The sequence below is a fragment of the Eptesicus fuscus genome, chromosome 7, assembly GCF_027574615.1.
Source record: "Eptesicus fuscus isolate TK198812 chromosome 7, DD_ASM_mEF_20220401, whole genome shotgun sequence".
Taxonomy (NCBI): domain Eukaryota; kingdom Metazoa; phylum Chordata; class Mammalia; order Chiroptera; family Vespertilionidae; genus Eptesicus; species Eptesicus fuscus.
In genome coordinates, this window is record NC_072479.1 from 27,187,278 (window position 1) to 27,199,220 (window position 11,943).

Consider the following 11,943-nt stretch of genomic DNA (forward strand, 5'->3'; position numbering starts at 1 on the left):
CGATGTATGGCAGGCAACTGGATGTCAGCTCCTGCGACAACCAGAGGCTGACCAACTGGAAGTCAGTGCTGGCCCTGCCCCCAAGCAAGTGGTTAGGGGCAATCAGGCAGGCAGGCAGAGGGGTTAGGGGTGATCAGGTAGGCAGGCAAGTGGTTAGGGGAGATCAGGTAGGCAGACCAGCGGTAGGGGTGATCAGGTAGGCAGACAGACCCTCACTGGGCTGGCCCCACCCCAAGCAAGCTGTTAGGGACAATCAGGCAGGCAGGCAGAGTGGATAGGGGTGATCATGTAGGCAGACCAGTGGTTAGGGGTGATCAGGCAGGTAGGCGAGCGGTTAGGGGCAATCAGGTAGGCAGACAGCCCCTTGCATGGCTGGCCCCACCCCCCTGCAAAGAAAGAGGGAGGCCCATGCCAGCCAAGCCATTGCACCCCAGCCTGTGGCTTGCAGAGGGAGGCCACCGGTGGCAGGGGAGGGGAGGCAGTGCTGCACAGATGGCAAGCAGTGGCAGCAGCGGGGGTGGGGCCAGCTTCCTGCAGACCAGGGAAGGAAAGACCAAATAGGCCTTGATCTCAGGCCAGGCCTAGGGACCCTACCCGAGGGGTCCTGGATTGTGAGAGGGTGGTTGGGCTGAGGGACGCCCCCGAGTGCATGAATCTTCATGCACTGGGCCTCTAGTCAACTATATTGAATCAAATATGTCACTTCTAATAGGATTAGTGATATATTTTTTTCTTAAGCCATTTATAAATACAACTTTATTTTTTTGGAAATCAGTAATAGATAACTGGGCTGGAGCTCTTATGTTTAGGATATTAATATAAGGAATAAGTATGAAACATTTATTTTGGAAGAGCAAAATATAGTTTGCTGATTCTTATGAATTTTTCGTCAAAGTCACAGGTGTTTAAAAAAACTTTACAGTATTTGATGTGTTTATACTTCAATTCCTTCAATACATAAGATATTTGTATTTGTGCTCTCTAGTCCAATTTATGATGTAGTCCAAGTTATAAATGTATCACAGGAAATGTTGCATGTTTTTCATAAAATTATCAAGACTATTTCACATTGAGTAAAACAAACCAAAAAACCAAAAAAAAAAAGTAACTATTTTCTTACTCGGTAAAATTACTTTTAATTTATAAATAAACAAAAATATTTACTTTTAGGAAATAACTGTATAAAATTTATTTCAAAAATATTTTATTTGTAATATTAAGATGAATATCAAGACATCTTTGACTTATTTTTTAATATATTGTCACATATTTTCGCAATGATTTTTGAAACATCTTCTACTGAAATCATCTTGTAAATACATTCATTCTCTTTTCCCACCCTTTATTTCAGTTTCTTGTGTCCAGCACTCTTTGCTTGTGTTATCTTGATTTATTCCTGCTGTAGACCAGCTCCTTCCACAGGGTTGGGGTGAGGTGGTGGGAGGGAGGATCTTAGTGCAGGGCTTCCTGATCTCATTTCTCTCATGTTCACCACCAGAGAAGGCATAAACTGCTACCTTAGGTCTAGTATTTTTAAAATCCCAGGTAAGAACATGATTGGCTTATCTGCAATCAGGTCCTCACCCCTAATAAAGTCAACAACAAGATCAAGACACAGAGTTGCACCACAAAGTGCACATCTGTGAGGCTGGGAATGTTCAGAGGGGAATTGTTATCATGGGTTGACTATATTTGGCTTCTTGTTGAATTTCTCTTGTTGAAGATCATTTGTATATGACTTATGCTGGGCTTCCTTCCTGCATAATCTCATATGTCTTCATAACCACCCACAAAGTAACTACCATCACCCCAGTTCACAGCATAGAAAGCTAAGATCCAGAGAGGTTAAATTACTTGCTTGTATCTCAATGCTAGTGCTAGTCTACACTCAAAGCCCAGAGAGAACATGTACTGGGTCTGCATTTCGCTCTCCAGTAGTTTTAAGTACATCATATTGTTGTTCAGCTAATCTCTAGAACTCATTTTGCAAAACCAAATGCTCTCTCTCTCTTTTTGTTATTACATGTATATATGTATCTCTCTATATATGATTTTAGATAGGGATCCTATATATATGATTTTATATAGGATTGCGCCTAAACCGGCAGTCAGCCATCCCTCTCCGAATCCAGGACTGCTGGCTCCTAACCACTCACCTGCCTGCCTGATCACCCCTAACAGCTCTCCTGCCTGCCTGATAGCCCCTAACGGCTCGCCTGCCTGCCTGATCGCCCCTAATGGCTTGCCTGCCTGCCTGATTGCCCCTAACCACCTCTGCCTTGGCCCCTGCCACAGCAGCTTCATCCGGAAGGACGTCTAGAAGGTCATTCAGCTGTCCAGTCTAATTAGCATATTATGCTTTTAATATATATATATATATATATATATATATATATATATATATATATATATACACACACACACACACACACTAGGGACCTGGTGCACAAAATTTGTGCACTGGGGGGGGGTCCCTCAGCCCAGCCTGCCCCCTCTCACAGACTGGGAGCCCTCAGGGGATGTCCTACTGATGGCTTAGGCCTGCTCCCCAAGCTGCAGTCTGGCTTCCCTCTGTGTGAGGCAACCACGCTGATCAGGGAAAGGCGCCAGCCCCATCACCCCGCTGCTGCAGCCACTGCCAGCCACCAAGGTGTTTTCATCAACACGGACTCCAGTCCCTTCACCATGAAAAAATGACAACTTTCTTTAGGCATTTTCAAGATGTGTCTTTCATAGGATATGAAATTTCTTTCTTTCTTTCTTTTTTTTATCCTTACCTGAGGATATGTTTCCATTGATTTTTAGAGAGTGTGAAAGAGAGAGGGAGAGACAGAGAAAAACATCAATGTGAGAGGGATACTTTGATTGGTTGCCTCCTGCATGAGCCCTGACCTGGGCCCCGGCCAGGGAGGATCCTGTAACCTAGGTACATGCCCTTGATCAGAATCGAACCCGGACCCTGCGGTCGGCAGGCTGAGGCATTATCCACTGAGTCAAACTGGCTAGGGAAGGATATGACATTTCTTAGCCCCTCCAGCAGCAGACCTTCGTTTTTTTTCCTCCAAGAGTGAGGTGGAAAAACCCTAGATCACCTTCTTGGATTATTATTACCCAAGTTACCAAGAACCCACTGCGAGTGGCAGCTTACAGGGAGCTTAGCCAATGAGCAGTTAGAAAAGGTGTTTACGCTCGAACTGGTTTGACTCAGTGGATAGAGCATCGGCCTGCAGACTGAAGGGTCCCAGGTTTGATTCTTATTAAGGGCGTGTACCTTGGTTGGGGGCACATCCCCAGTGGGGAGTGTGCAGGCGACAGCTGATGGATGTTTCTCTCTCATTGATGTTTTTGACTGTCTATCCCTCTCCCGTTTCTCTGTAAAAAATCAATAAAATATATTTTAAAAATAAGAAAAGAAAAGGTGTTTTCTCTGCAGCTCATGTGCAGAGAACCCCCTGAGTTGTGTCCATTGGGCTAGGGACATGTCCCCGTGGCCTGGAGGGGCACTCCCCGGAGGCTGGCAGCCAGTCCCATGTTGTGGGTACCGGGCTTGGGGGTGTGCACGCCCCAGGCTGCATGGTGGCTGCCGGATCCGCACACCCCTGAGGCTGGCAGCCAGCCCCGTGTTGTGGGCGCCAGGCTTGAGGCGTGGACCCGGGCCGCTGCTTGGCGATGGCACCTGTAGGCCTGGAGTGGCTGGGGTGTTCTGGGACCCCGGCCGCTCAGGCTGGCAGGCAGAAGGGGTTAGGGGCAATCAGAAAGGCAGGTAGGCAAGTAGTTGGGAGTCAGCAGTCCTGGATTGTGTGAGAGGGATCCCGGTATGATTGGGCCTAAACGGGCAGTCAGACATCCCTCAAGGGGTTCCAGATTGGGGAGGGTGCAGGTTGGGCTGGGGAACACCCCCCCATGCACGAATTTCGTGCACCAGGCCTCTAGTTCTATCTAATAAAAGAGTAATATGCAAATTGACCATCACTTTAACACACAAGATGGCTGCCCCCATGTGGTCAAAGATGGCCACCGCATGTGGTCAAAAATGGCTGCCCCCATGTGGACACAAGATGGCCACCAAAAGTTGGCAGCAGGAGAGGGCAGTTGTGGAAAATCAGGCCAGCAGGACCAGGCCTGCAAGGGAGGGCAGTTGAGAGGAATCAGGCCTGCAGGGGAGGGCAGTTGGGGGGGCATACAGGGCTGCAGGAGAGGGCAGTTGGGGATGACCAGGCCTGCATAGAGGGCAGTTAGGGGTGACCAGACCTGCAGGGGAGGGCAGTTGGGGAGGACCAGGCCTGCAAGGGAGGGCAGTTGTGGGGACCAGGCCTGCAGGGGAGGGCAGTTGGGGGTTTCCAGGCTGGCAGGGGAGGGCTGTTTGGAGCAATCGGGCAGGCAGGGGAACAGTTAGGCATTGATAAGGCTGGCAGGCAGAAGCAGTTAGGAGGAATCAGGCAGGCAGGCAGTGAGCAATTGGGAGCCAGCAATCCTAGATTGTGGGAGGGATGTTCGACGGCCTGTTTAGGCCCAATCCGTTTAGGCAGTCAGACATCCCTCGAGGGATCCCAGATTGGAGAGGGTGCAGGCTGGGCTGAGAGACACCTCCCCTCCCCCTGTGCATGAATTTCATGCACCAGGCCTCTAGTATATATATATATATTAGAGAGAGAGAGAGATTGGATGGAGAGAGATAAATCCTTAAGGTGTTAACAGTGGTTAACTTTTGCATTTTATTCTTTTTATTTTCTTTAATGAATGTGGAACCACTTTTTCTAAAAGAAGCAATAAAACTTATGTTTGTTTTTATACATCTGTATTTGTAACCCAACAAACTGAATGTTTTTATTTCATTATTTTAAGATGAAATGGTAAGAAGTAATGACAGTAGGTATCCTATAACAAAAACAAAACACATATTTTTTCTTTTTATATAATTTACTATATCATACAAAAAAACAACATGTATGTTTAATACTTTGGTTTCAAGAACTTGCCTTACAGTGCTTGCTTCAGCAGCACATATACTAAAATTTAAATGATACAGAGAAGATTAACATGGCTCCTGCACAAGGATGACATGCAAATCCATGAAGTGTTTCATGTTATTTTGAGTTGCCAGATGAACCTAGGATGCCATTCTGCCACAAGTATGAGGGCTGCACAGCGAATTGCATGCCAGAGCTCTCCATGTCCTCACACAGAGTCACACACCAGAGGAACTATGCACACGCTCCCACCACCCCAAGCATCTGAAGCAGACAACTGAGGGACCACATCTGTGGGAGAAGGGGATACAACTCAGAGCAGAGACAATAAAAGCGTGAGACTCCAGGCAGAACCAGCCTCTGGGCTGATGGATTCTGGACCATTTCCCTGATAGGGTCTTCAACCTCTCAACCCCTAAGCAGGGTGCCCAGAGCCAGAAAGAGACAGCAAAAATGGGGAGACAAAGAAACAACCCCAAAGGAAAGAAAAGGAGGAATCGCCAGAAAAGGAATTAATTGAAACAAAGGCATACAATATGTCAGAAAAAGAATGCAGATAAGCATCATACAGTTCATAACCCGGATGGATGAAAATCAACAACTTATGAAAGAATCACATAAAATTGATATAGCTACAATAAAAAAACAAAATGGAAGGTTTCAACAGTAGACTAGAAGAGCAATCGCCAACCTGTGGTCTGTAGAACACTGGTAGTCCGTGAGGTCCAAAGGGTTGGAAACACTGGAGTAGAAGAAGCGGAGGACCGAATTAGTGAATTCGAAGATAGGCAAAATTACATATCCAATCTGAACAGCAATTAAAGAAAAAAAATTAGAAAGAAGGAGGAGAGTCTAAGGGAGCTTTGGGACAACATGAAACAAAGTAACATACATATAATTGCAGTGCCAGAAGGACAAGAAGAGGAATAAGGATTAGAAAACCTATTTGAAGAAATAATGACAGAAAATGTCCCTGATTTGGGGAAGAAAAAAGTCACACATTCACAGAGTCCCAAACAAGATAACAAAAAAGACCCACACAAAGAAACATCATAATTACAAGGGCAAATGTTCAGGACAAAGAGAGGATCTTAAAGGCTGCAAGAGAGAGACAGAGAGTTGTCAACATAGGACAGTGATGGGCAACCTTTTGAGCTTGGTGTGTCAAACTTCGCCAAAAAACTGAGCATAACTCAGGTAGGGTCACTTTGAGGAAAAAAAACATTATTTCGCAAATGTTTCATCCTCAGGAGCAGCAAATGTTTCATCCTCGGCATGCAGCCGCCTCAGCGGCCGCGTGTCATCAGAAATGGCTACGCGTGTCAGTGCTGACACGTGTGTCATAGGTTTGCCATCACTGACATAGGATCTCCCATTAGATTATCAAATGATTTCTCAACAGAAACACATTAGGACAAAGGGGAATGGAATGAAGTATACAAAGTGATGCAAAGCAAGGGTAGGAATCCAAGAATAGTTTATCCAGCAAGGCTAACATTCAAAATTGAAGGGGAAATCAGGAGCTTTGCAGACAAAAAAAGGCTAAGGGAGTTTATCACTACCAAGCCAACAATGCAAGTAATGCTAAAGGGACTACTGTAAAAAGAAGAAATAGAAAGGGAAGAAGGAACACAGGCATAAAGAATAAAAAATGGCTGCAAACAAGTACCTATCAATAATAACCTTAAATGTAAACGGACTAAATGCTCTAATCAAAAGACATAGAGGGGCTTAATGGATAAAAAAACATGACCCATATATATGCTGTCTACAAGAGGCCCACCTTAGAACAAGGGACTCTCATAAACTGAAAGTGAAGGGTTGAAAAAATATTGTTCAGGCAAATGGAAATGGAAAAAAAAAAAGGCTGGGGTAGCAATACTTATATTTGACAAAATAGAGCTCAGAGTGAAGGCTACAACAAGAGATAAGGAAGGCCACTTCATAATGCTAAAGGGATCGATACGACAAGAGATAGATACCAGAATAACTCTGGTAAACATATATGCTCCCAAAGCAGGAGCCCACAAATACATTAAAAAAAAAAAAAAAAAAAACTTCTAGAAGATATCAAGGGAGAGATCCACAGCAATACAATCATAGTAAAGGATTTTAATACCACATTGACATCACTGGATAAATTATCTGGACAAAAAAAATCAGCAAAGAAACATCAATCCTAAACGACTTACAAGATCAGATGGACTTAATCAATATCTTCAGAACATTTCACCCCAAAGTTATAGAATATACATTCTTCTCAAGTGCACATGGGATATTTTCAAAGAGAGACCACATATTGGGACATAGGCAAAGTCTCTTGAAATTCAAGAAGACTGAAATCATACCAAGCATCTTCTCAGATCACAATGGCCTAATATTAGAAATCAACTACAATAAAAACAATCACAAAAATTCAAACACTTTGATGCTAAATAACACATTATTAAACAATGATTGGGTTAGCAAAGAGATCAAAGAGGAAATAAAAAACATCCTGGAAACAAATGACAATGAAAACACAACTATCTAAAATCTATGGGACACAGTGAAAGCAGTCCTGAGACGGAAGCTTATAGCACTACCTGCTTACTTCAAAAAAACAACAACAAAAACAAAAACAAAAACTGGTAATAAATTATCTAACTTTACAACTTAAAGAATTAGAAAGAAAGCAACAAGAAAAGCCTGGAGTGAGCAGAAGAAAGGCAATAATAAAGATCAGATCAGAAATAAATGACATAGAGACAAAAAAAATACAAGAGATCAATAAAACCAAGAGCTGGTTCTTTAAAAGGATAAACAAGATTGATGAATCTCTAGCCAGGCTCACCAAGAAGCAAAGAGAGTGGACCCAAATAAACAAAATCAGAAATATCAGAAATGAAAGAGGTGAAATAACAACAGACCCCACAGACATACAAAGGATTGTAAAAAAAATACTATGAACAACTCTATTCCAACAAACTGGTCAACCTAGAAGAAATGGCCATATTCCTAGAAAAATAGGACCTTTCAAAATTCAATCAGGAAGAATAAAAAAAATCTGAACAGGTTAACTACCGATGAAATTGAAGCAGTCATCAAAAAACTTCCAGAAAACAAAAGTCCTGGGCCAGATGGCTTCACAGGGAAGTTTTACCAAACATTCAAAGAAAAACTAAAACCTTTCCTCTTCAGACTATTCCAAAAAATTCAAGAGGAAGGAACACATCCAAGCTCTTTCTATGCAGTCAGAATTACCCTAATCCCAAAACCAGATAAAGACACTACAAAGAAAAAGAATTACAGGCCATAATCTCTGATGAATATAGATGCTAAAATCCTCAACAAAATTCATGCAAATCAGATCCAGCATTACATTAGACAGATAATACAACATGACCATGTGTGGGATTTATTCCACAGATGCAAGGACGGTACAGTATCTCAAATTAATACATGTGATATATCACATAAACAAACTGAGAGACAAAAATCACATAATTATATAAATTGATGCAGAAAAAGCATTTGACAAAATCCAATACCCTTTATTGATAAAAACTCTTAGTAAAGTGGGAATAGAGGTATCATACCTTAACATAATAAAAGCCTTATATGACAAACCTACAGCCAACATCATACTCAATGGGAAAAAACTAAAACCATTTCCCCTAAGAACAGGAACAAGACAGGGATGCCCCTCTCACTGCTCCTGTTCAACATAGTACTGGAAGTGCTAGACAAAGCAATTAGACAAGTAGAAGAAATAAAAGGCATTGAAATTAAAAAGGAAAGAATAAAACTGTTACTATTTGCAGATGACATGATATTATACATAGAAAATCCTAAAGACTCCATAAAAAATACTTCTATATTTAATAAATGAATTCGGCAATGTAGCAGGATACAAAATTAACACCCAGTAATCTATACACCAATAATGAACTAACAGAAAGAGAAACAAACAAACAAACAAAATTCCCATTTTCCATTGCACCAAAAAAATTAAGATATCTAGGAATAAACTTAACTAAGGAGGTAAAAGACATGTACTCTGAAATCTACAGGAAATTGAAAAAAAGAGATAAAGGAAGACATATACAAATGGAAGAAACAGCCTAAATGCCCATCAGCAGATGAGTGGATTAAAAAACTTGTACATCTACACAATGGAATACTAAACTGTTGTAAAAAAAGAAAGAATTCTTAATATTTACAACAGCATGGCTGGACATGGAGAGCATTATGCTAAGTGAAATATGCCAGTCAGAGAAAGATCAATATCACATGATCTCACTCATTTGTGGAATCTAATGAACAACATAAACTGATGAACAAAAACAGATCCAGAGACAGAGAAGCATTGATCAGACCATCAAACTTCAGATGGAAGGCGGCAGGGGTGGGGGAATAGATCAACTAAAAGACTTGTATGCATGCATATAAGCATAACCAATGGACACAGACTCTAGAGGGGTGAGGGCATGTGCTGGGGGGTGGGGGTGGCTGAGGAGAAGTCAATGGGGGAAAAAGGAGACATATGTAATATTATATGTAATACTTTAAACAATAAAGAATTTTTTAAAAATGCATAAAATTTTTCACCTCATATTTTTCATCAGATATCAGTATTAATTTAATTTGTACTTATGGCTATTTTTATTGTGGTAATATATGCATAACATGAAATTTGTCATTTCAATAATTTTTAAGTGTATAGTTGAGTAGTAATAGTACTATCACATCAGTGCAGTCATACCACTATTCATCTATAAATTTTTTTCAGCTTCCCAAACTGAAACTTCTACTTATTATACAATTCTTCCCTCCACAGTCCCTGACAACCACCATTCTACTTTCTATGACTTTGACTAATTTAACTACCTCATATAAGTAGAATCATACAGTATTTGTTCTTTTTTGCCTGACTTATTTCTCTGAGCATAATGTCTTCAAGGTTCATCCAATGTTACAGCATGTCAGAATTTTCTTCATTTTTAAGACTGAATAAGATCCATATATATGTGTGTATATATATATATTCACATTTTGTATCTTGTTTTTCCATTCATTCTTGAATGGATGTTTGGGTTGTTTCCACCTTTGACTATTATGAATAATGCTGCTGTAAACATGGGTATACACATATCTGTTTGACTCCCTTTCAATTCTCTTGAGTATATACCCAGAGGTATAGATTATATGGTAATCCTATTTTTAATTTTTTGAAGATCTGCCACTTTTTCATAGCAACTATACCATTTTACATTCCTATTAAAAGTATACAAAAGTTTGAATAGCTCCGCATCCTTGCCAACACTTTATATTTTCTTTTTCCCAGAGGTAACAAATCTAATAAGTATGAGATGCTATCTCATTGTGGTTTTGATTTGCATTTCTCTAATAATTAGGGATGGAGAGCATCTTGCATATCTTCTTTAGAGAAAAGTTTTTCCAAATTATTTGTCTACTTGTTAATTGCATTATTTGCTTTTTGTTTGTTGAGTTGTAGGAGTTCTTAGCTACTTACCAGATATACTAGAGGCCCAGTGCATGACATTCATGAAGGGGTACGGTCCCTAGGCCTGGCTGGCAATCAGGGCAGATCGGGGCCTTCCGGCTGCTAGCCGAGGCCTTCCTTCCAACTGCTGGCTGGGGCCTCCCTTCCCTGGCTGCTGGCTGCCGGCCAGGGCTTCCCTTCATTCTGAGCTGTCCCTAGAGACCTGATACACAAAATTCATGCACAGGAGGGAGGGGGGGGGTCCCTCAGCCTGGTCTGCAACCTCTCCAATCCAGGACCCCTCAGGGGATGGCTGACTGCTGGTTTAGGCCCAATCCTGCAGGGCAATCCCTCTCGAAATCCAGGACCGCTGGCTCCTAACCGCTCACCTGCCTGCCTGCCTGATCACCCCTAATCACTCTGCCTGCCTGCCTGATCACCCTAATCCCTCTGCCTGCCTGCCTGATTGCCCCTAACCCCTCTGTCTGCCTGATCACCCCTAACCACCTCTGTCTGCCTGATGCCCTTAACTGCTCCCCTGCCGGCCTGATCATCCCTAACCACTCTCACCTGCCAGGCTGATCACCTCTAACCGCCTCTGCCTTGACCCTTGCCACTGTGGCTTTTTCCAGAAGGATGCCCAGAAGGACGTCCGGAAGACGTCTAGTCTATCCAGTCTAATTAGCTATTACCTTTTTATTAGTATAGATAGATGATTTGCAATTTTATTTTTTTTTACCATTTTGTGAGTTGACATTTTATTCCGCTGATTGTGTCATTTGATGCACAGAGGTGTTAAATTTTGGTGTAGTCCAATTATGTATATTTTATTTTATTGCAGATGCTTTTGGTATCATATCCAAGAAATTATTGCCTAATCCAATGTCATAAAGCTTTTCTTTATGTTTCCTTCTAAAAGTTTTACTATTGTAGCTCTTATATATTCAGGTCTTTGATCCATTTTGACTTAATTTTTATATGTGGTATAAGTATTCAGCTTCATCCTTTGCATGAGAGCATCTACTTCTGCCAACACTATTGGTTGAAAATACTGTTCTTTTTCTATTGAATGGTCTTAGTGTCCTTAACGAAAATCATTTGACCATATATGTAAAGGTTTATTACTGTGATCTCTCTGTTATCCTATTATTCTACGTATCTGTCTTTGTGTCAGTAGCACACTCTTTGATGACTGTGGCTCTGTATTTAGTTTTGAATCAGAAAGAATGAGACTTCAAATTTTGATTTTTATATTCAAGATTGTTTTGCCTATTTTAGGTCTTTTGAGTTTCAATATGAGTTTTAGGATGGGTTTTTCTTGTTCTGCAAAAACACCTTTTTTGATAGGGATTATATTGGATCTGTAGATTGTTTTGGGTAGGTTGACATTTTAGCAATATTAAGTATTTCAATCCATGTATATGAGCTGTCTCTCCATTGATTTGTGTTAACTTTTTCAGTAATATTTGTAGTTTCAGTGAACAAGTC

The 11,943-nt window shown here is 41.4% G+C and overlaps 1 non-coding gene across 1 annotated transcript; it reads left to right on the plus strand.

Annotated features, from left to right (window-relative positions):
- Positions 1 to 4,985: 4,985 nt before the first annotated feature.
- LOC114229907 (U6 spliceosomal RNA) lies at positions 4,986 to 5,092 on the plus strand. Its single transcript, XR_003615789.2, has one exon. It is a non-coding gene; the product is annotated as a U6 spliceosomal RNA (small nuclear RNA).
- The last annotated feature ends 6,851 nt before the right edge of the window (positions 5,093 to 11,943 follow it).